This window comes from Anolis carolinensis, chromosome 3 (assembly GCF_035594765.1).
Source record: "Anolis carolinensis isolate JA03-04 chromosome 3, rAnoCar3.1.pri, whole genome shotgun sequence".
Classification (NCBI taxonomy): Eukaryota; Metazoa; Chordata; class Lepidosauria; order Squamata; family Dactyloidae; genus Anolis; species Anolis carolinensis.
Genome location: NC_085843.1, coordinates 102,187,685 through 102,210,499, shown reverse-complemented (window position 1 = coordinate 102,210,499; position 22,815 = coordinate 102,187,685). Strand labels below are relative to the sequence as shown.

General features: G+C 39.8%; 1 protein-coding gene across 6 annotated transcripts in view; it reads right to left on the bottom strand.

Moving 5' to 3' along the window:
* The window catches only part of mid1 (midline 1), a 275,413-nt gene that overhangs the window by 149,179 nt on the left and 103,419 nt on the right, over nt 1–22,815 (bottom strand). Inside the window, exon 1 of one of the 6 annotated variants that reach the window (XM_008107207.3) lies at nt 12,900–13,180. The exons of 4 other annotated variants lie outside the window; for them this stretch is intronic. The gene's annotated coding sequence lies outside the window, so the exon portion shown is untranslated. Of the gene's footprint in view, nt 1–12,899; nt 13,181–22,815 lie in introns of those variants that run through there. One more of the 6 variants, XM_008107203.3, reaches the window with a different exon arrangement.

The window sequence follows — 22,815 nt, the reverse complement described above, 5'->3', positions numbered from 1 at the left end:
CACACCGGTGGGAAGCTTCCCATCAACAAAGTGAAGTATCATAGTGATGAAGATAGAAAATAAGGTAGGGGCAATAACACATCCCTGCTTGACACCTGATTCCACCTTAAATTGGTCACTTTGGGAGCCGTTGCTGTCCAAGACTGTTGCCATCATGTCATCATGGAGGAATCGCAGGATGTTCACAAATTTGTCAGGGCACCCGATTTTTTGGAGGATGGTCCAGAGAGAGCTGCGATTCACTGTGTCAAATGCCTTTGCAAGGTCAATGAATGCCATGTACAGAGGTTGATTTTGTTCCCTGCATTTTTCTTGGAGCTGTCGTGCAGTGAAGATCATGTCCACTGTTCCTCTGGAGGGACGGAAGCCATTCTGGGATTCTGGGAGGATGTCTTTTGAGACAGGGATTCTCCCAGAGGAGGTTAGAAGGGAGATACTGCGATAGTTCCCGCAGTCTGTTCTGTCCCCTTTCTTGAAAAGGGTGGTGATGGTGGCATCCTTGAAGTCTGTTGGGGTTTTCTTGGTCACCCACACCTTTCCAATGAGCTGGTGGAGTTGTTGTATCAACTCAGGTCCACCCTTTTTGAAGATTTCAGCAGGGATCCCATCAGGTCCGCTAACTTTCTTGTTTTTTTGTTGGCTGATGGCATTGTTAACTTCTTCCAAACTAGGCAGTGCTGCAAGCTCATCCCTGGTTTGTTGTTGCGGGATTCGTGAGAGGGTCTCTTCGGCCACATTGGAGCTGCGATTCAGCAGGTTCTGGTAGTGCTCTTTCCAACGTAGTGCAATTGATGTTTTGTCCTTCAGAATTTTGATTCCATCTGATGAGCGTAGAGGCTGTATGCCATGGTTTCTTGGTCCGTAAATGATCTTTGTGGCTTTGAAAAAGCATCATGGGTATCTGCAAAGTGTTGGATTTCTTCAGCCTTCTTTGTCCACCAGATGTTCTTGAGTTCTCTGGTCCTTCTTTGGACCTCAGCTTTTGCACTGGCAAAAACTGTTCTTGGCAGCACAGTTGGTGTCTCTCTGCCATGTTTGGAAGGCTTTCCTTTTGTTATCAATTAGCTGTTGGATCTCTTTGTCGTTATCATCAAACCAGTCTTGATGTTTCTTAGTTTGGTATCCAATGGTTTCTTCGCAGGCTGTGATGATGGAGGTCTTCAGTTTGTTCCAATGTTCCTTAACATTTTCAGGGTGTTCTGTGGGTAAATGATCCTTGAGTGTTGTTTGGAGAAGGGCTCGTTTGGAGGGCTCCTGAAGGGCTTGGGTGTTCATTTTACACCTTGTTTTTCTTCTTTGGAGTCTGCGTTTGGGGACGATCTTGATAGCCATCGTGGATCGGATTAACCTGTGGTCTGTCCGGGAGTCATCGGCACCTGTCATGGCTCTTGTGAGAAGCACATTGCAGCCGTCTCTGGCACGTGTAATAACATAGTCCAAGAGGTGCCAATGCTTTGACCGGGGGTGCTTCAATGATGTCTTGAGCTTGTTTTTCTGGCAGAAGAGCGTGTTGGTGATGACAAGGTTGTGCTCTCCGCATTTGGTGAGAAGCAAAATGCCATTTGAGTTGCTGTTTCCGACCCCATCTTTTCCTATGATCCCTGGCCACAGGTCGGAGTCCCGTCCGACTCTGGCATTAAAGTCCCCCAGGAGGATGATTTTGTCCTCCTTAGGTATCTCCGATAGGATGGTGTCCAGCTGACAATAAAAATTTTCCTTGATGTCTTCGTCAGCATCTGGAGTTGGTGCATAGGCACATATGATGGTTGCCTGTTGGTTTTTGGCAAGGTTAATTCGAAGGGTTGAGAGTCATTCATTGATGCCAGTGGGTGCCTCAGTCAGGTGCTTCACCAGGTCATTTTTTATAGCAAAGCCAACTCCGTGTATTCTTCGCTCTTCTTTAAGCAGTCCCTTCCAGAAGAAGGTGTAGCCTCCTTTTTCTTCCTTCAGCTGTCCCTCTCCTGCTCTCCGAGTCTCCTGAAGGGCTGCTATGTCGATCTTAAAGCATCCCAGCTCCCTTGCAATTATGTTAATGTGTTGACATACCCTGCTGGAGCCTCCAACCTTAGGCTCTCTCGGGCACTTGTTTTGAGTTCACCATTTTATATAAGGGACCCTATTTTACTACAATAATGGGACTTGAGCATCAATTGATGTCGCAATGGATGTTTGGGTCTTAGAACCAAACTCTAGCAGATATCAAGGTCCCACTGTATATCTTAATCTAGAGCATTACTGCCAATGTGCTATACTACTGATAATCAGGAACATGAAAGAAAATCTGTAAATAACTAAATAACTAAATAATGCAATAACACAATATCTTCCGAGTGTAGGGGATCAACTCATCATTTGAAAACAAAAACCAAATAAATACTCAAATTAAACTATTTGCCACTTGTATCCATTGTCTGTTTAATATTAATGAGGAGACCTATGAGAAAACCATGGTGTTTTCTTCAAAGAGAGTTATAGATTCTTTCCCCCTAAACTCAGGATATTTCTCAAAACAAAAGCTTGTGGGCTTTTCTTGTCCTATACTCCAATTGCAAAATTTAGCCTGGAGGGTCATACAATAGAGTACGTAAACATATAGAGTATTAGGAGGAGGCTGCAATGCAAAAAGGATGTTAAATTGCTCATCCAAGGGAGTGACATAAGTAATACTGACATAATTTCTAAGCAGCTAAGCAAAACTAGGTCAAATCTCATTGACCTATCTAACATAATAAGCCTCTTTTTTCAGCTAGAATTTTACAATGTAGATGGTGTCTGCAGGCATTAGTGTCCTTTGTTATCGATGTATATTGTTGTTACTCTGATTTAATATCTTATCACTATATTAGATTAATCAGACCAAACTCAACAAACAATCAATGTTTCTCCTCTTTGTCAAAGGATCCTTAGCTAAACTGCTTCTTCAAGACGATTCAGTAGAAGTGTAAGAAACATGAGTTCTTTTACAAGGATAGGTCTCAAAGAAAAGCTGCTGAAGTGGTAAGGCATTATTCTGATGTGCATTCAATTTGCATTGATTGCCATGTTCTGGTGGTGGTGTTTTTTTAGCAACATGTTTGAAGAGGAAGAGTCAAAGCAAGTAATTGTTAGGGATAAAAATGGAACTTAAATCAGAGTGCAAATGAACAGAGCCTGGATATACTGTATAACAAATATTCAGGGCTATTCGTTCCTTGTGCCTCTGGGTTGTCTACATGGACAAGGTGAGAAGTAAATGCTGAAGGACAATCAACAGCCCAAGGCAAGGTCAGGAATAATTTATTTTCATTCCTTTTCTCCTTCCCCCCTTACACACACACACACACACACACACACACACACACAAACATGTTGTTCTACAAAGAAGAGTAGGCCTGAACTTTATCATGAACGTGATTCACATTCTATCCAGAAATGGTTTGGCCTTTGCATGACCTATGACGGTTAGAAGGAAAGAGGTAGCTGAAATAGCCTGGGATTATTAAAGAGATACAGTAGAGTCTCACTTATCCAACATTCACTTATCCAACATTCTGCATTCTCCAACACATTTTTGTAGTCAATGTTTTCAATACATCGTGATATTTTGGTGCTAAATTCGTAAATACAGTAATTACTACGTAGCATTGCTGCATATTGAACTACTTTTTCTGTCAAATTTGTTGTATAACATGATGTTTTGGTGCTTAATTTGTAAAATCATAACCTAATTTGATGTTTAATAGGCTTTTCCTTAATGCCTCCTTATTATCCAACATATTCGCTTATCCAACATTCTGCCGGCCCATTTATGTTGGATAAGTGAGACTCTACTGTAATTGTTATCTCCAGGGCAATCCCTTTGTTGACTTATTGTGAGTTTAGCACCAATCAAAGGCTGAGTCCATGTTTTTGTGGGCCTTGGGTAGGCTGGCCAGGTGTCACTTATTACAAGGAACAACCCCCCCCCCTCCCATTTGAAGGTTGGAAAGCTTACCTTTACTATTCCTCTTCCAAAAGGATAGAATTCTGAAGCATCTACTTACCCATGCCTTCTTTAACAGCTGCTGGATAGCTGATTTGATAAGAAAGGCCAAAGACCTGAAAGCAACCACATTGGCCTGTCCTCCAACTTTATTTATGTGAGCAGAGCATCTTAGGGTACTTTTACACTAAGTAGGTTATCCCAATATAAGTCTCCCGTGAAGCAACCTAGGATCTTTATCGACCCTGATCCCACTGTCCCAACTGCTCAAAAGCCTTAGGATACTCCAAAGTTTGCAGCACACTCCAAATTTTCCCTCAACTTTGCTGAAGTAAGTTCAAACTGAAAAACTCAGCAATTCTCATGAAGACAGCCAGTGGTCCAATCAGAATGACCCCAAGGTTTCAGAGTCATGTTGAAAGGCCCTTAACCTCCATGGTGACTAATACTGGGTGCTCAGAACAGGAAGCACAACACCTCGGCAAAACAGCTGCCATGAGTAGTAATGGATGGAGTGGAAGATCCAAGAATTTCATGCCACTCTGTCCTCAGTCCACACACAAAATTCGCCTTACTCACAGTGAGCATAAAACACACTCAAATTAGAGAGCGTTGAGACAGGGACACCGGCTGACCTGCTAAGAAGTTGATGAAGAGTCACAAGAACCAGCACACGTTAGATTTGCTTGAGCTCTGGGTATCTGTCAAATGCCCCAGGGATCCATTTTTGAATGCTAGGCTTGCCTCTAAATCATAATTATGAACACATGCCTTTGAGGCAAGATTCCCAAAGTGTCACCATTTACTCTTAGCCATCAGGGGTGTGCTTGTTTAAATTATTCATCCCCACCAGGAAGAACAATTTAACAATTTTCTCCTTGCTGCATGAAGATGTCTCACAGGGGGAGGAATTCCCCACTCAATACCCTCTTCTTTCCTATCTCCCATTATGCGATGGCTGGTGGGAGAGAACAGCCAAGCATTGAAGTTCCCTGTTGTCAGATTGAACAGCTGGTGATTGATAACTTTACTCACTCTCCCCTCTCCCCTCTCCCTCTTTCCCTCATGACCACATGTCCATCCAGAAGGAAGTAGGGCATACTGGGAAGCTTAGCCATGGCTATATGACTCTAGGTCAACTACTCTCACTCACACAGCAATGTAGTTGTGGCAAGTGGAACAAGACAAGGGATCCAAGGATGGAGGACTTCCTGTTGTAGCCATCATACTTCAATGCAAGAACTTTCTGGGATCCTTTGGACATTTTGCAGAATAATAATAATAATAAACTTTATTTCTAGACTGCCCTCTCTCCTCGAAGGGACTCAGGGCAGTTTACAGACACAATTATGTAATTGTAATTCATAAGCTACAGTGGTGCCTGTCCTTCTCTCTGGTCTATGTCCACCCCTATACACCCACATCTAAAGACAAAAAAAGAGTGGATCTGAGTTGTGGTGGTGAAGATATAAGTCAGAAGTATATTTGTATGTATATAAAATGCAGATATTCAGTAATCCAAAACACTTCTGATCTCAAGAATTTTGGATAAGGGATATTCCACTCAAAGATACTATTACTGTTGCATTTTAATGAGAATATCTTGTATCCACTGGTCTTGGGGCAATACAAACATTCACAGAAGTAATAATACAAACCAGAATTTACTGGTTGGAATCAGAGGCAGTTCTACCACCAGGCAAACTAAGCATTTGCCTGTGGCGCCATGTTGTTGGGGGCGCCATCGAGGCAACTTCTGTCTCCTGCGGCAGAAAGGAGCCTAGGAAGACAATATGGTTTTTGGGAAGCCTGTGAAGTAAGTATTGCTTATCTTACCTAACTTGGGTGAATTAATTTAATGCATACACACTTATTTAATTGAATGTTCATTTTCTACTGTTACTTTTTAATTTATGGAGCTTGTTTCAATTCATAGGTGAGCCACTTTTGGCCCCATTTATGAGAAAGGAGGGAAATTGTTAAATAAGTCCTAGTACCTTCATTTATAAGTAGATTTTCCCGAGGATTAAAGTTTTAACACCTGTATGCAACTATTTAGTTTAGCAGAGATATAGAATCTACACTTTCTAATGGATGTGCAAGGCAGAGATGGCAGTAATGAATGTCCAGCACTTCTGGAAAATGTCAGTTTGAGAAAATCTGACATACATTGTCAGAAATAGTTGTACTGATTCAGGCTACTAGGTCATCCAACTCAGCCTCCTCCTCTGTAGGAAGTCTAGGAAGCAAGGCAAGTGGGGCTTCCTCCCTGGGGGCATCCTTGGTTGGGGGGTGTTAGTTGGCCCTGATTGCTTCCTGTCTGGATTTCCCATTTTCAGAGTGTTGTTTATTTAGGCTTTTCCTTAATCCCTCCTTATTATCAAACATTTTTGCTTATCCAACACTTTTATTTTTCAGTGATTGGGTTTTTTTTGGGGGGGGGCAAAATTTCTGTTCGCCTACACTTGAAAATTACCTTGGACCGGCTCTGGTTGGAATCTTGGTAGTGTCCAACAGAGTTGTATTTCTTTTGAGGCTCATGCAGCGACAGTGAAGGAAAATAAGATAGATCTCTAAAAGTTGCCAGAGTTTATTTCTACATTTCCTTGTTTCTGTGCAGTTTTGTGCTTGACCCACAGCCTTTTCTTCCTTCTTGTTGTCACTACCTACATAGGTGTAATTTTGTCATTCCAGGACACCATGAGAATCCCGGCCAATGAGTCACACCATCCCATTACTGGAACAGAAACATGTTGTTGATCATTCTTAGGGTACATATAAAAAGGTAAAGGTTTCTCCTGACATTAAGTCCAGTCGTGTCCGACTCTGTGGGTTGGTGCTCATCTCCACTTCTAAGCCAAAGAGCCGGCATTGTCCATAGACACCTCCAAGGTCATGTGGCCGGCATGACTGCATGGAACGCCGTTACCTTCCTGCGGAGCGGTACCTATTGATCTACTCACATTTGCATCTTTTCGAACTGCTAGGTTGGCAGAAGCTGGAGCTTAACAGCGGGCGCTCACTCCACTCCCCGGATTTGAACCTGGGACCTTTCGGTTTGCAAGTTCAGCATCTCAGCGCTTTAACACACTGAGCCACTGGAGGCTCTAGGGCACATATACACTGTAGAATTAAAGCAGTTTGACACTACACCGCTCATTGCTATGGAATCATGGTAGTTATAGTTTTACAAGGCTTTGGCCTTCTCTACCAAAGGGTACTGATGCCTCACCAAACCATATTTCCCCTGATTCCATAGCATTGAGCCATGGCAGTTAAATTGCATTAATTCTACAGTGTAGATGTACTCTTTGAGTTTTTGGAGAAGAGTTAAATAGTTAATAAATACATAAATATGAGAAGACATTCTTTGCTTTCCCCCAACCAGCTCATTTCACAATAATTTCACAATAATACAACTGAATAAATTTAATATTTTATTGATAAATCATCAGTAGTATCAAGCTTCCAGTGAATCTATTGATTCCTTTCATCCACATCGATTTCAATTCAGCTTTCACAATGACAGTTACATTTCAAGTCTGACCTCTACAGGCAGGTAACTGAAATTGGTGTATTATGGCTACAAGTTTAGAAAAACACATACATATGCTTTCCAAGGTCCATTCTGTTTATGCTGTTTTTATACCAGGCTTGATTCTAGTTCTGTTCTTGAATATTCATACTCGTCTTTGTGTAAAAAACAAAACAAAAAAAAAACGAACACGGTTGCTTCTTTTTGCTTCACCATAGCAAATCCTTTGTAGTTAAAGAGCCATATTTTGCTTTTAAATTGGTAACATAAACATGCATTTTCCTCCCGGAACGTATGTTTTTAAATGGACTGATTGTTACCACCTTTTTGTAATCATAACCAACTATTCTAACAAACTAGCCTTTGTTGGATGGTCGCGTCTCCCCTGTTCCCACAAACCTACAGCATAAGTTGCCATAGAGACTCTGCATGTCTATTTACCACACAAGCGATCAAAGAAAGCAGACAACGCTCACACATACATACACACAAAAACCTTGCCAGACTTCCTACTGGGTAATGTCCAGCCACTAATTAACTGATACACTCCGCCTATGGACTCCATGCACTTTCCCCCTACTTTATTATCTATGAAATACAACAGCAACATTCTCAGACAAAAAGTACATTTTTCTTTCAGAGTCGGGGGGGGGGGGGGGGAACCCAGGACAAAGGGATGGGAAAAATTCTCACTAAGAGCTGAGGTCGCACATTTTTCAGGGGTTTTTTTTCCCGAAAAGCCACTTTTTAAAAAGCAAGGATTACATTACTGAATAGAAAGGTCTCAGCAGTGAAAAGAGGATGAATTAAACCATATACAATCGAGGCAAACAATTGTAGGGCTGTGTGTGTTGGTGTGTCATCTACCAAATATCCACCCACTCTCTCATAAAACATGCCATTAAAGAGCTACAGTCACTAGAGTTTACTATAGTATATAATCATAGTTCTAATAAACCAGAATTAATATGGATCACTTTGTTCTCTGTGGATATCATTGGCTTTGTTAAAACACTTTGGTATTCTTTTGGCACAAGCTTAACATTTCTCTAGGTCATGACATTTAGGTGACAATTCTATGGACACTTAACCAGCAGTAACTCCCACTGAATTTAATAGAATTCATTCTAATACACATACACAAAACTGTGCTAGAATTGAAATGAATCATACGCTAATTATTTTTTTTCATATTACATTTTCAGAATATTTCTTTAGCTATTTGCATCCTAAATATCTTCACTTTCCAAACAATCCAGTTTATTTGCATCTGTTCTAGAAGCAGATATATAGATTCCTAGAACTAATATTCAATGTTTCTTAAAAATTCAATCGATAGGTCAATAATAAAATACTGCTAATTTCTTTTACAAGTTGTTCTTTTTAAAAAAAACAACCTGATTTTGAAGAAATTAATTCTGGTTTTGATAGGAACAGTGCATAAGGTATAGATTTGGACAGACTTTCGAAGATACCACAGTGCCCTCTCCAGTTCTCAAGAAAACCATGCCTAGTGGCATCTTTAGTAAATCTAGAGGGTTCTAGGAGTCTTTGTTTCTTTTTAAACTTTTCTCAAAAGGATCTGATTTCAAATAAAAAATGATTCAGCTGGTAAATATTAAAAAGCTGTAACAAAGACTACAAACCACAATGAAATTCTCTACATGTTGCTTTGAAGTAAACGGCAGTGTCCATAGAACATATTTTCAAACAGGTTTCTTTAGGACTGCAAACTCATTTAATATTAAGCTAATACTTTAACTGCATATAAAAGCAACCTAACATTTCCTTGTATGGTAAAAATAAGGTTAAAGATCAAATGACACGGTAGAAGCTTAAAATGAACAAAATCATCACTGTGGTTTTCCTTGTTGAGATGGCCAAACAAGTAGTGAATTGTTTATTGTTGTCTCCCCAGTTTTATTTCTAACTCATAATAATTCCTTTAATAAAAGTGTGGTTCACTCTCGTCTGCCAAATCATATTTTAAATATATTAACTGGTTTTCCAAAAACGTTGAAGCCACTTTGTACACATATTTTGACAGGATGGGTCCCTTTGAACCTTCTGGCTTATGTCTGCTTTTTGAAAGGTTGAATCTTATCAGTGTGATTGGCAGCATACAACATGTGTGCAATTTCCAGGAGGATAGTTAGCTGCCTGACACAGATCTATGCCCCTGTGCTGTTCTTCAGAATTGAAATTTTGAAGTGATCCAGATGATTTATCTGTGCAATAAGAATTTTACAGCAAAGATATGCCGCTACATGGAGCGTTGATAAACTCAAACTATTGTGCCTTGTTGGGAACCCCAGTGGCGAAGTGTGTTAAAGCACTGAGCTGGAGACTGAAAGGTCCCAGGTTCAAACCCCAGGAGCGGCATGAGCAGCCACTGTTAGCTCCAGCTCCTGCCAACCTAGCAGTTCGAAAACATGCCAATGTGAGTAGATTAATAGGTACCGCTCTGGTGGGAAGGTAATGGCGCTCCATGCAGTCATGCCAGCCACATGACCTTGGAGGTGTCTACGGACAACGCTGGCTCTTCGGCTTAAAAATGGAGATGAGCACCAACCCTCAGAGTCAGACATGACTGGACTTAACGTCAGGGGAAACCTTTACCTTTACCTATTGTCTTGTTATGAAAAATGCATTTAAAGATAACCAATAGTTTGGTTTTGTCCAAGTGTCATGTTATTTTAAGATATTTGTAATTTAAATTTAGCAACAGCTTTCAAGATATCCAGGCCTCTAGCTTTGACACTTTCATTTCACTGTATTTTGATGCCCAGTTTTGAACCGGCTGTTGGTTCTGCAAACCTTTAACAAACACTAGAAACATTTTCAGTATTGCATATTTGTTAGAATATGCACAAACTGTTCTAGTTGCTGTAATATGCTAACTCATTGATGCAGTTTAATGATGTAGTTTTGCTCTGCACATAAAGACAAACTGGTACTTCACCAAACTGGAGGCTACCCCCGAGGGGAAGGATATTGTGTGTCTACTGAGTTCAATTCCAAGGCTATAATCAACTTTGAATACTACACAGAGTAGTGTACAAATAAACACATTTAGGATGCCTTGGCACATGTTTTCTATATAGAATATAGTACAGAAGAAGACTTGGTCCCTGGAAATTGTATTTCAGACTTCCACTATAGTAAATTTGACAGACCGCAGTGCAAAATCAAGAACTATTAGTACAGTATATGCATAGATCCAGATTTTCTTCATAATCATATTAGGAATCAATTTAAGCTCTCTATCAGCAACACTGACTCAGACTGGATATGTTTCCTCAACTTCATTATTAAGAGCTAGTTTTTGAAAGTGTTCTGCCACATTCTTTACTAGATGTAACAGGTCTTGTTTAGACATGTGCAGCACAAAACCTCATTAAGATTGTTATAACACATGCCAGCAATGTGCATTAAGTCATCTAGTTAGATGTTTTATTTCACCAGTGTAACTTTTCAGATTGCTAATGGGGCTGTCTTGTGACAAGGTGAGATATGGGTCCAAGTCAATGGAAACACACTCAAATCTTTGTTGATACAAGCATATCTTTTGAATGCATTCTCCACTAGGAGTATAACAATAGTCAGAAATGAAAACAAAAACCAGTGACATATTTTGACATTAAGTGACATCAAGTATACATGAGAAAGCTGCACCTAAACACTTCTAGCAGTTTTATCTGTTGGATAAACTACTGGCAGACAAAAATAATTAGAGAGGTAGAGGTATGGGAAGGACAAGGACACAACCTCATGAGGCAAAGCAATTTGCTTAATTTGATGTGTCACTTTTGTGCTCATTAACTTTGGGACTTCCCAGTTTCTTACCACATTTTTAAATAACCTTCTCTCTCTCTCTCTCTCTCTCTCTCTCTCTCTCTCTTCCTTATTACACTTTTGCTGTTGATCCACCATCCTAAAATATATCTGTTTTTGCTCTCTCTTTTTAAAAATGTCTTCCATTTTATTTTAACCAGAAATATTCTAAACATTTGTGCTGGGGAAAGTACCTTACCCTTTTAAAAGAGAGACGTGACATTTCAGAAACTGCTTTTTGGCAAACTATCACCGGCTCCCTCTGGCGGCAACAAAGTCTAGGACCATCATTTTAGGATCCTAGGTCATGGCTTGGCAAATAGTCTGATAGAATGCAAGACAATGCATTGCTTTCTTAAATAGCAAAACAACTCCACAAAGAGGCATTTTAATAAACAGGTACGGAAGGAGGAAGGCTTTCCCTTCACTGGTTCACATCACAGCTAAAATTCTTCATGTCATCAACTGAAAAAGTTTCAATTCCCAATACAGGTGCAATTCCTTCTTTCTGTATTCTTGTTCATGATTAAAAAGTTACCAGGATACAATTTCTCCTACACCTCATGCACACTTTAAAAAATGTATGTTTGCTTTTAATAAAAGATATTGGTGTTGTACTACTCCTTGGTAAGATTCAACAATGCATTTCTCAAAAAGGTAAATTTAAATATATTTAAGTAGGAAGAGGAGGAGGAGATTTGTCAGCTTAAAATCGTCAATGCTAATTATAGAACAATCGGGAGAAACTTTGCAAATGAAAGCAATCCGTTGTTTTTGGTCCTGCTCTTACATTTGCCAAGATGTGGATATATAACATTCTCTTCCATTTTCTTTAAAATTGAACTGTTTATTGTATTAGCCATAGGTCATGACATCAAATAATATACAACCTTTAAAAGTACAATAAGCACTATCCAATACAAACAGTAAAACTTACTCTATATACTGACTTTTAAAATTACAGTAGCAGTGACGCGATAACAATAACAATGTCTGATTTGTATCATCCCAACTATCTCCATTTCCATTTGTAGCCTCCACTGTGGACTTTACTAATTTAGCTCTGATTTTTTGGGCTGTGACTGCAAAAGTGGCAACCATCAATGTTATATTTTTGGAATAATCTGCTAACAAGTCACAGATAAGTCAATTTATTTTTTACTTTTACAAGAATCAGGGGGGGGGGGGGGGTAAAAGTGGTGACACCTTGAAGCAGTGGCATTTGGGAGGACTTTCTCCCTTAGTTAACCAGTTTTCCATTTTGCTGGGAACAGTCTGCACACGCCCAGCAAGTTGCTCTTCTTTGTATTGTCACAAAGCGGGCTTGCTGTTCAAGTCAAGTGCCACTGCGTATTTAAATCCAAGTGGATAGGTGGGTAGATGGTACCCAGGAAGGGTATTATTTAGTAGCCCTTTTCAGCCCAAAGGCTGGCCAATAACGTCACCATCTCAGAGAGCGAAGAAAAACTTCCCTGCTCACCAACACAACAAAGAACCGACCCACGCATCCCATGCTTTCAGTTTCTCTCTTTAGAGAGGAGAGATTGCTTGCTGGAGTTTGTACCTTACCTGCCTCATGTTTAGACTCCCATTATCCATCCAGCAGCACACAGGAGAGTTTCAGGCGAAGGCAAGGGCCCATCCACGACCCTCCAGGTCCTGTCTTCCAACTTTGCGCCTCCCTAAACCCTTGGGCTCTTTCCCTTTCGCCTGGAAGGCAGTGCCAAGTTTCCTCACTTGCCCCTGGCAGCCCTTTGCGAGTCAGGGAGGGAGCAGGGCGACAACAACTGTCCGCCTGGCTCCTATTTCAAATCGCAGCTCCGAGATGCAGTTAGTTGGCTGAATTAGGCCATGCGACCGCCTCTCCAATCAGGAGCAAGGGGAGGGAGGAGGAGGAACACGGAAAGCCTTGCTTGCCTGCCTGCCTGCCTGCCTGGGGATTAGGGAAGCTTTCAGGGATTTCGGAGCCTGGGAAGCAGCTGGAAACAGTGTCTCCGGCGACAGCCAGGGAAGCCCGTTTGCGCGAGAAAGGATTATTTTCTCATTCTTATCTAACTTCCCCGCGTCCACCCCTCACCTTCAACAGGCTCCCGAGATTTGCTCAGAAAAATAAATACTTGATCTTCAAACTATGAACTCAAGTTTCCTATATACAGCAAAGCAGTAAGGGGAATTCCAGGGGGTTGGATCCGCAAGCTGTCATTGAGAAGAACAGGAATCAGATTTGCCCAGCTGAACACTTCCTTCCTTTCCAGACTTCTATGCAAACTATTTTGACTTTTTATAAAGTTTCATTGGCAGATTTCCCGATTGCTATGTTATTATTTGTTATTCATATTTGATGTAGTTTAGGGACCTCTTCACACTAAAGCTTGGATCCACTTTAAATCCACTTTAGGGAGGGAGCATTAAATAGCTCAGCAAGACAGGTCCTGGGCTGCACCAAACTAAAACCCCCAGAATTCTGCAGGAGGCAGAAACCAGATTTAAAGTGAATCATGCTCTAGTGTGATGAGGCAGTCAGTGAAGGCAAAGGTTTTCCCCTGACATTAAGTCTAGTCCTGTCCGACTCTGGAGGTTGGTGCTCATCTCCATTTCTAAGCCAAAGAGCCAGTGTTGTCCATAGACACCTCCAAGGTCATGTGGATGGCATGACTGCATGGAGTGCCGTTACCTCCCCGCCGGAGCGGTACCTACAGTAGAGTTTCACTTATCCAACATAAACGGGCCGGCAGAATGTTGGATAAGCGAATATGTTGGATAATAAGGAGGCATTAAGGAAAAGCCTATTAAACATCAAATTAGGTTATGATTTTACAAATGAAGCACCAAAACATCATGTTAGACAACAAATTTGGCAGAAAAAGTAGTTCAATACACAGTAATGCTATGTAGTAATTACTGTATTTATGAATTTAGCACCAAAATATCACGATATATTGAAAACATTGACTACAAAAATGTGTTGGATAATCCAGAATGTTGGATAAGCGAGTGTTGGATAAGTGAGACTCTACTGTATTTGCATGTTTTCAGACTGCTAGGTTGGCTGAAGCTGGGGCTAACAGCAGGAGCTCCCTGAGCTCCCCGGATTCTAACTCCCGACCTTTTGGTTAACAAGTTCAGCAGTTCAGCGGTTTAACTCACTGTGCCACCGGAAGCTCCTGATGGTGCTTATATACTGCTTAATATAAAAATAATCCAAAAGCAGTATATACGGCAGTGTTTGGGAGTGAACAGCAACAAGTGTGAATAACAAATAGCAACTATTATTAAGCACTTGATAAACCAACCTGAAAACAACATATTATTTGAGAACACAGAAATGCTGGACCACTCTAACAACTACCATGTCAGACAAAACAGAGAAGCCACTGAAATCCACAAGCATTTGGACAATTTCAACAGAAAGGAGGAATCCATGAAAATGAACAAAATTTGGATATCAGTATTTAAAAAAAAACCCTATAATCAGGTCAGTAAATAAAGAACAACATTCAGAAAACAGAGGAATTCCAAGCATGAAACAATCAGGGCGAGCTAATACCTCCAAACAAAGGATTCCCCCCCGGGCCGTAAGTAGCCCAATCTTGAAGCTGAAAGGCTATTCAATGCTAATCAAGCTGGCCAATTGCAACATTCACACATGCCTCAAACAGACAAGAGTTCTTTCTCCCACCCTGAACATCCCACAGATACATAAACCTCCCTTGCCTAGTTTCCCACAGACCTCACAATCTCTGAGGATGCCTGCCATAGATGCAGGTGAAACGTCAGGAAATACAGCCTGGAAAACTCACCGCAAGCCAATTATGACAGATCTCACAACTAAAAAACCCTCTATACTAAACACCACTTTAAAAAGTGGTTTTACAAAGAATTAACTTCATCCCCATCACTTAACTCCCAAATTTGTGGCAACACTATTACAGATGAAACAACCCAGAGATAGAAATAATTACTTGGGGACTTTCTTCCTCCTGGGATAGTGTTGATCTTTGTGTTTTGTTTAGTCTTTCTAGCCCTTGCTTTGAAGTTAGGGCTGGTATATGCCCTTTGGTTTGTTTACATTCTTCTTAGAGGAGGAAAAGTACACACAAATGTACATATATACTCAAGCTACAGTCTTGAAATCCCCATTTGCTTTCTTTACAAATGTCTAGGCTTTAAGGTTATCCTCAGAGGGGCCTGTTATGTTCTCTGGTCCAGTCTAAATGGAAATCCTGTGATTTCACATTTTAAGTATAACCAATCAATTCTGAAATGAGGAAAAAGACATCTTTGCTGCAGCAGTGGCTATATTTTATCTAGCTAAGGAATATCTGTTTGCACACATAAAGATTATTCAGATTTCCAACAGAATGTGATTGCATTATTAAACTTTCCCCCCTATTTTTCTGTTTTTGTTGCTATAAAAGCCAACATGCCTACTGTGGTATGTTTTCCAATGCTTTGGAAACAATAGTTTTTAGTAGGAACCCCCAGTGGTGCAATGGGTTAAACTCTTGTGCTGGCAGGACTACTGACTTAAAGGTTGGGTTGTGACCTGATGGTTGCTGGTTCGAATCCAACCTGGGGAGAGCGCAGATGAGCTCCCTTTGTCAGCTCCAACTCCCCATGCCAAGAGATGAGAGAAGCCTCCCACAAAGATGGTAAAAACATCAAACATCTGGGTGTCCCCTGGGCAACATCCTTGCAGATAGCCAATTCTCTCACACCAGAAGCTACTTCAAGCAGTTTCTCAAATCACTCTTGACATGAAAAAAAAATCCAGTAGTAGGGCCTACTATAACCAGATCATCTCTGGTCTCGGAAACTAGAAAGGGAAAGAAATGATTTCTGAGACTCCTTCTACATGGCCATATAATCCAGATTATCAAAGCAGATAATCCACGTTATCTGCTTTGAACTGGATTATATGATTCTACACTGTCATATAATCCAGTTCAAAGCAGATAATATGGATTTTATATGGCAGTTTAGAAAGGGCTGAGTATTTCTTGCCTAAGAAAACCCTATGAAATTCGTGGAGTCACCTTAAATTGGCAGGCTCTTGAAGGGCACAGACATATACTATTTGAATGTTTTTTAAATGTGATTTTAAAAATATTGTTGATATTTAATTGTTTTAATGTTTGTATATTTGCATATTTTACATTGTGTGCTAATGCTTTTATTTTAAGCCACTTTGAGTCCCCTTCAAGGGAGATAAAGTGGGGTATAAATAATAATAATACCAGCAATTCTACTCAGGTCAACTGATCAGCAGCAATTGTATCGTTTGTAGGGTGCACTGAACTCTAGAATTAATACAGTTTGACACCATATTCATTTCCATGTCTCAGTGTTATGGAATCCTGGGAGTTTTAGTTTGGTGTAACACCAGCACCCTTTCTCAGAAAAGGCTAATAATGATCCTTCAAAACTACAACTCCTGTGATTCCATAGCATTAAGCCATAACAGTCAAAGGTGGGGTCAAACTGCATTATATTTTTATCATGTGGATGCACCCTTGGATTTGGCATATGTGTAAAACATGCACCTCTACAGATACAGGTCAGCCTTGCTAGTCTTGAGATAAAGGTAATATATCAGACAAGAATTTATACTCTTCACTGACACCACTTCAGGTCGCCGACTTGTTGTTATGAAATTAATAACTTTAAAATAAAGAAATAATCATGCTCTAATTTTCAAGATAAAGGCCCTCCGATGGATTAGGCAGGCACCCTCCCCCCAGTTGATGCAGAGATGGGAGGGAGTCCAGACCATCCATTGGTGCCAAATGTGGTGTGGTATCACTGGATAGCCACACTTACCATCCCCTCTCTGGGACTGCTCATGGCAGCATCCTTTCTTCATAGAACATGTTACAACCAGGGGTAGCCACACAGCTATCTACATAGGATTATGTTGTTATTGTTGGTGGTATTGGTAGTGTGTGCCTTTGAGTCATTTCTGACTTACAGTGACTCTGAGGCAAATCTATCATGGGGTTTTCTGGGGCTGAGTGTGTAACTCACCTACTGAATTTCCACAGCCAAGCAAAGAATAGAGCTCTGGTCTCCACAGTTCTATTTCAACAAAGTTCTGACCGTGTAGTCCCCTATGAACCTACGCGATCTCTAAGATCCTCCAGGGTGGCCCTCCTCTCATTTCCGTCATCCTCACAGTTATATTTGGTGGGGACGAGAGAGGGGGCCTTCTCGGCCATGGCCCCCCAACTCTGGAACTCCCTTCCCAAGGAGATTAGGTTAGCTCCCTTTCTATCCTCCTTCAAGAAACAACTAAAGACCTGGATGTTTCAGTTAGCCTTTGGTGAGACAGTCATTAGTTAATCACCCCCAGATTATTATAATTCTACCCTGTGTTTTATTAGGTCCTTATTATCTATGCATTTTAATTCATCACTTTATTCGTGTATTGCTGCTTCAATTCCTCTACCTATGTAGATGATAGAACTCTGCCTGGTTGTTGACTGATATTATTAACTGTTATAATATGCTCGTTTTATATTGTATTACTGTTTTTATCTTTTTATATTGTGAATCATGTTTATGTTGTTGTCTATTTTGATCAATTGTGTTGTTGGGCTTTTGCCTCATGTAAGCCGCCCCGAGTCCCCACGGGGAGATGGTGACAGGGTATAAATAAAGTGTTGTTGTTGTTGTTGTTGTTATTATTATTATTATTATTATTATTATTATTATTATTATTTCACTATACCACACTGACTCTCTCTACATAGCTACAATTACTAATTCTATTATTTTTTACCTTTAAAACTTCCTTGTTCTACAACAAAGTGATAGTTTAAAATTTGTTCAGCAATAGCAAATTCCATTTCATTCCTGGGTTTCACATATGTGCTCTGATTTAATTGAATTCTTCAAAAGAAAAACAAAACCATGTATGGTCAGAATGTTTGTTTTTTTAAAAGATCGGCCTTGTTTTTGTTGCTCTAACATCTTTAACTTATTCTCCCCACCACCACCAAAAAAATCTTAGATCTACTTCGTTACTGGTATACTGAAGAATATTTTAACATAAAAATAATGGTGAAAATTGCTAATTAGACATATGCAAATATATAACCAGCATATATCATCTGAAGCATCTGAAAATGATTTCAGGAAATCACTTGTTTCCTCCTTCATCTCTTGTTCTATGATAATGAACATTTGATTCAAAACAGAAATACAGTGATAACTAGACCACTTAAAATGTAATCTATATATTTTTGTCCTTTTGTTGTTTATCACTCCTCATGCTGTTTCCCTTTGTAGTAAATATCTAGAATTGCTTATTGTTATTTGAAAAACTCAAAGGTACTGCATGTCATGTGGATTACTGAAGCTGCTAGTTTGAGATGGCAAATCGGTATTCAGGCTGTGATCTGACAGAAGTAATAATCACATTTAAAATTAGGTGGCATACTTGAAGGGTGCATACTTTTATTATCACTATAATTTAAAAAATCTGTTTAACCTTAGAGCAGGAAATGTATCTTCAGTGTTTACTTGTAGTCATTCTGTAACTAATTGCCCATGTTATCACCATTGTATTCATTTATAATGTCTTCCACTGAGGTCAATACTGGAGTAAATAAAAGAAACTGACCATTAAAGAATACAAGTAAAATTGAAGATTTTGGCTTTAGAAAGTTAATTAAGCAATTTCAGGGTGGGAAAGGTTTCTTAAATATGGCAGTGTGTCATACATGGTGTTGGCCAATATTTCCGTCATCATCCTAGTTTATTTACACTTACACTTTTTATGGAAAGCACAACTCACTGAATGATTGTTTGTTATCGTTTTCCTGCAATTAATTTTTTACAGTACCCACAAATGATCAAATTTGTATTTCTAAGTTCTTAATGCATTCCCCCCCCCCCACACACACACACATCTAATTTTTCTATATGGGTCTACTCTTGCAAAAATGCTTAACTATATTTATTTATTTATTTATTTCTCACATTTATATCCTGCCCTTCTCACCCGAAGGGACTCAGGGTGGCTTACAACAGTGGCAACAATTAGATGCCCATACAAACCAATATAAAACAGTTAAAACTATTAAAATACATTATGAATTAAAAATATACATTTCAAACATAAAATCAGATCTGTTCTTTCTCATGCTTTGCCTATAGTTCAGTCCGTGTCATTTTCACCATTTATTGATTAAAAGCCTGGGCACACAGCCATGTTTTTAGGGCTTTTCTGAAGCCCAACAGGGTTGGAATTTGACGCATCTCTCGTGGGAGGGAGTTCCACAGCCATCATAACAAGAGAAAGAAAATAACTCGACATTGACTTTTTTGTAAACTTTCTCTTAATAATGTTTCAAAATGATCTGAATAGATCATGTTTCCCAACCTAATGTGCAACATGTGTTGCTAGGGCAGTTGACACAATCGCTCCCGAATGTCTCCTTTCACAGAGCAACGTCGAATCAGCCCCTGGTACTCCAGATAGCTGGCAGCAATGAAGCAAGTGAAATGGAGACTAGAGCAGTGTTGGAGGCAAACTTGCAGTGAATTTGATCAAGCACGGACTAAAACATATATAAGATCCTATTCCGTGGCAATGAAGGCAGCACACAAGTCCTTAGTTGCTGCCAACATCCCATCTGCAAAGAACTGCCAGAGAGAACTGTTTCGAGTGGTCAGAAGACTTTTAAACCCTGCTCAGTCAGGAATCTCTGACCAATTGACAGTGCATCGTAAAGAATTTGCTAGAATTCTTTGCAGATAAAGTTGCTCCAATCCATTCTGACTTAAACTCAGGTACTGACGTAGTCTCCATGGTTGTAACTGAGGCATCTGCTTGTCCTGTTTTAATGGATTCCTTTCCATTTATACAGCTTGATGACGTAGACAAAATCCTGGGAGAAATGAAAGCAACCACCTGTTCTCTGAACCCTTGCCCTTCCTGGCTAATTAAGCAGGCCAGAGGAAGACTGGCAGAGTGGGTAAAGGTGCTGGTGTACGTCTCCTTGGCCCAAGACTCAGTGCCAACTAGCTTCAAGGAGGCTGTAGCAAGATCTCTTTTAAAGAAACTGGCATTGGACTCTATTCAGTCGGACAACTTCTGGCCAATTTCAAATCTCCCCTTTCTGGGCAAAGTTCTGGAGAAGATGGTGGCCTCTTGGCTCCAAAGTTTCTTGGATGAAACTGATTTTTTGGATCCATTTCAATCTGGTTTCAGGCCTGGCTATCGAACAGAGACTGCATTGGTTGCCTTGGTAGATGATCTACAGAGAGAACTAGACAGGCAGTGAAGCTGCTACGGCAGCTTCACTGGCTGCCAGTCTGCTTCCCGGCTAAATACAAAATGCTGGTTATTACCTTTAAAGCCCTAAACAGTTCGGACCCAGACTATTTGGCCAACTGCATCTCCACATACAAGCCTGTCCAGGCACTATAGTCAGTGGATGAGATCCTGGACCAATCCCATCCCCGTCTCAAGAATGGCTGGTGGGAACGAGAGAGAGGACCTTCTCCGTGGTCGTGCCCCATCTTTGGAACTCTCTCCCTAAAGAGATCAAAATGCCCCCCTCCTTATCCTCCTTTAAAGTAAAAACCTTCTTATGCGCCCAAGTGTATAGAGAGGATGAGGTGTTGAATATCATGTATAGTCAACCTGGAACAGAACTGGTCTGTCACTTCGGCTCTGCTGGCTTTTAAACTTGTAAATTTGAACTAATTTCATACTTTTTTATCTTGTTTGGCTTGTTCTTTGTTAGTTTTCCTAAATTAGGTGTAAATTCGTAATTTTGTTGTTTCAGTAGAGTCTCATCCAAGCCTCGCTTATCCAAGTTTCTGGATTATCCAAGCCATTTTTGTAGTCAATGTTTTCAATATATCGTGATATTTTGGTGCTAAATTCATAAATACAGTAATTACAACATAACATTACTACGTATTGAACTGCTTTTTTTGTCAAATTTGTTGTAAAACATGATGTTTTGGTGCTTAATTTGTAAAATCATAACCTAATTTGATGTTTAATAGGCTTTTCCTTAATCCCTCCTTATTATCCAAGATATTCGTTTATCCAAGCTTCTGCCGGCCCGTTTAGCTTGGATAAGTGAGACTCTATTGTATCCCTCAATTTTGGTAATGTCTTTATTATTTTAATGTGGATGTCAATTTGTTTTGTGGGACTTGGGTGGTTTCGGTAATTTTGTTCTTCATCCAGCACCTTACAAATGTTTGCCAAATTATTGTAAACCACCCTGAGTTCCTATTGGGAGATAGGGCGGGATATAAATAAAGTTTTATTATTATATGTGTTACAAATTGGCCAAAATACACTTGTTGCGATTACTTATATACAAAAATGTGTAACTAATTTGTAACTAATTACATCAGTTATTGTATTAATTAATCCTTATCCATTAAAACCCCTCAACACATTCAGACTGTAAAACATGAAAAATTCCACTCACAAAGTGATGACTGCTTAATATAAAAAGGAAGTAGTAATGTTGATCTTACTTAATGCATTGCTTTTGAAATAGCACTTCTCATTACCAAAAAGAAGATAAACAGGAAAGGAAAGGAAAAGAAACCTTCAAACAACATGTTACAGGGACCTTTAATTTTTGGTTAAAGCTTTATGCAATTTTAAATGTTTGTTTGACCAACTTAAGGAGAAATATATATTCAAAATTGGTATGTGGTACTGCTGGTCCATTAGCATCAACCCAAGTGTCACACAGTTATGAGCAAGTTTCGAGTCTTCCACATCGCCTCTCCAGGCTGGATACTGAATAAAAGAATAAAGAGAGGAAATATTGTGCAAGATTTGAGTCTGCAGCTGTACAAGATGCAATGCTAGAAATATTAGGCATGTTAGTTCTCAGCTAGATACAAAGCAGATTAAGACTTCTAGGACAACATAACAAACAATAGCTGTTTTCCAATTTTTTAAAAAAATAGTAGTTGGTTCTGCATCTCACACAAATTAGAATACACTTCTGAGGACAGGTAACAACTAGCTTTCATGGCTTCAAAAATAAGGAAGTAGCCATTTAACCATCATCCTGCATTCTGTTCAACATATAACCTGATGAAAAGTTATTCAAACCTTTTCTTGGGGTACAGTCAGTGGAGCTTGTTGGTTTCATCTTTCAAACTTTTACTTAGCAAGTAGATGCTGCACATTTAGCACTGGACTTTCAAGGCTGGAGGCTGAATAAGCAATCCGTTACATAAGCAAGTGTTAAGGAAAAGGCAAATTTTCCCTTAAGTACGCATAAGGAGGAGGAAGTCATACACAGTGTACATAAGGAAATATCCACTGTAAACAAAATAAGGTAATGCAAAGGATCATTCTAGCAGATGAAAGAACACATTTTGCACAACTTATCATCATCTTAAAATTTGTTCTAAAGTGGGAGGGAATAATTATAAGAATGCAAGAAGAGCGCTGCTATCTAGCTCAGAAATCTCTGCCAAGAGTGGCCAAGCAGAC